Source organism: Microtus ochrogaster, chromosome X, assembly GCF_000317375.1.
Source record: "Microtus ochrogaster isolate Prairie Vole_2 chromosome X, MicOch1.0, whole genome shotgun sequence".
Classification (NCBI taxonomy): Eukaryota; Metazoa; Chordata; class Mammalia; order Rodentia; family Cricetidae; genus Microtus; species Microtus ochrogaster.
The window spans coordinates 26,643,164-26,645,754 of record NC_022026.1 but is presented as its reverse complement, the minus strand read 5'-3'; the positions used below and the strand labels follow the sequence as shown (position 1 = coordinate 26,645,754).

The 2,591-nt window shown below is 34.5% G+C and overlaps 1 pseudogene; it reads right to left on the bottom strand.

Moving 5' to 3' along the window:
• Window positions 1-1,803: 1,803 nt before the first annotated feature.
• Window positions 1,804-2,320, bottom strand: LOC101980537 (annotated as a pseudogene).
• Window positions 2,321-2,591: the final 271 nt, after the last annotated feature.

Genomic DNA, 2,591 nt, shown 5'->3' with positions numbered 1-2,591 from the left:
TTGTACATGCTGTCATCCAGTTACTCCAGCATCATTTGTTAAAGATGCTTTCTTTTTTCCTCTGTGTATTTTTGGCTTCTTCATCAAAAATCAGGTATATAGTTTAGCTCTACTATAGGTATAGTAATAAAAACAGGTGATACCTCCAGACTTTCCGTTATTATATAGGATTGTTTTAGTGATCCTGTTTTTTTTTTCTGTATGAAATTGAGTATTGTTCTTTCAAGGTTTGTGAAGTATTTTGTTGGGATTTTGATGAGGATTCCAATGCATCTGTAGATTGCTATTGGTAAGATTGCCATTTTTACTATGTTAATCCTACGTATTCATAAGCTTGGAAGATCTCTCCATTTTCTGACATCTTCTTTAATTTCTTTCTTTAATGATTTAAAATCCATGTCATATAGATCTTTCACTTGTTTGATTAGAGTTACCCCAAGATATTTTATATTATTTGTGGCTATTATAAAGGGTGCTGTTTCTCTGATTTCTTTCTCAGCCCATTTGTCATTTGCATATAGGAGGGCTACTGATTTTTTTTAGTTAATCTCGTTCCCAGTCACATTACTGAAGGTGTTTATCAACTATAGGATTTCCCTAGCAGAAATTTTGGGGTCACTTTTGTACAATATCATATCATCTACAAAAAGTGAAAGTTTAGCTTCTTCCTTTTCAATTGTATCCTCTTGATTTCCTTTTGTTGACTTATTGCTCTAGGTAGAACCCCAAGAACTATATTGACTAGATATGGAGAGAGTGGATAGCCTCATCTTCTTAGTGTATTTGCTTTGCGTTTCTCTCCATTTAATTTGATGGTGGCTGTAGACTTGTTGTATATTGCCTTTATTACATTTAGGCATTTTCTATTTTTTTAAAACAGGGTTTCATATTTATTTCAATGGTTCAGAAAATATATACACACATATATGCATATAAATACATGTCAAATATATATGTATGTGTGTGGAGATTAAGACACAAAGAAAACAAAATAAAACATTAAAATTGGGAATTGATGTATAGTGTGGAAAAGTTCATTGTATTGCCTCACCACCTTTCTGTAGCTTCAGGATTTTAAGCATAAGGACACACACTTCAGCAATTACACAAAGCTAACCTACATTGCCCATAAGTAGAACCACTGGCAGCAAAGTAATTCAGAGCAATATAATAGCTTACATGGAAGAGCATTACCAGAGCGTCTGACACTGCGAGTATCTCTATTGAGTATGAAGGTTAGTTTCCTTTCCAGTTATTAATTATATAGTTCACACATTTTTTTTAGTATGTATTTCCAAACTGGAAAAGGTAAAAACAATGGGATGACATATATAAAAATATTTTCAAAGGAAAATCACTACACCTAATTTTATATGTGTGTTTGTGTATAAAAATAAATGGTTTAGCTTTGTAAAATATAAGGGGGCTTTTGCTAAGGAAGTTACACATGTGAGGTCAGGTTACAAAAATGTACTCTCTATGAGTTAATCATCTTAATTTTCCATGAGATAGTTCTGTACAATCAGGAATTCTCAACACTGGATAGTTTGACACTAAATAATATGCTTTTCTAAACAATTTCCATAGATTGTATAACAGGCCACAGGAAGTTTCCATACATATTCTGTATATGCAGCTCAAGTTTTATTGTGAAAACCTGAAAGTTTCTGTTATTCAAATGTTATAAATAATTTATATTGCTCATGTGTCAGCTCTGCCTATTTTGGACAGCCTTTTTCTGATTCCCATATTGGATGTCTCCGTGTCTGCCAAGCCCTCTGCAGCCGACATGGTGCTGTCAGGCTACCTAAGAGTCCTATCCTCCTCATCTGATTCAGTCTCAGCATCTAAATCCTTGTCACTGTCTTCCTTCCCTTTGCAACTTTGTTTACAGTTAGAACCTTGATTTTCAGTATTTGCTAAATTTTCTGGTTCTTTATTAAATGGAATAGCAATGTCTTCTTTCTTACATTTTGCGCAAACTTCAAGTTCACAGGCACATGGTCTACATATTTTTTTTTTTCGAGACAGGGTTTCTCTGTGGCTTTGGAGCCTGTCTGGTCTACATATTATGTGGTAAGTCCTTTACTGTCTTCTGTAAACATTTAACACACTTCTTAGGCTTTGACAGAGATTTGTATTTGCTGCATTTTACACACCACTCGAGAACTTCTTTGCAGCACTAATATACTCCATCATGAAGTTTTGCATTAATTTTCTTGGTCTAAACACTCTTATCGAACTTGTCATTTTTGAAGGTGAACGTATTCTGTTGAGTTTGAGGCCTGGAGTGAGCCACGTTGCCTTTCTGGGATCTCATCACCAAATTGCATGCACCTTCAGCTGGTGCAGACTTTAGTTACACAGAAGAGGCACATTTAGTTATTTTCTTGATTCCCTGTTCTCTCCAGAACTTTTATCATGAAGACATGTCAGACTTTGACAAAGGTTTTTTTCCGCCTCTTGAGATGACCATGTGTATTTTTTCCTTTCAGTTTGTTTATATGGTAGATTACATTGATAAATTTTGTTATGTTGAACCATCCCTTCATCTCTGGGATGAAACCTACTTGATCATGGTAGATGCTATT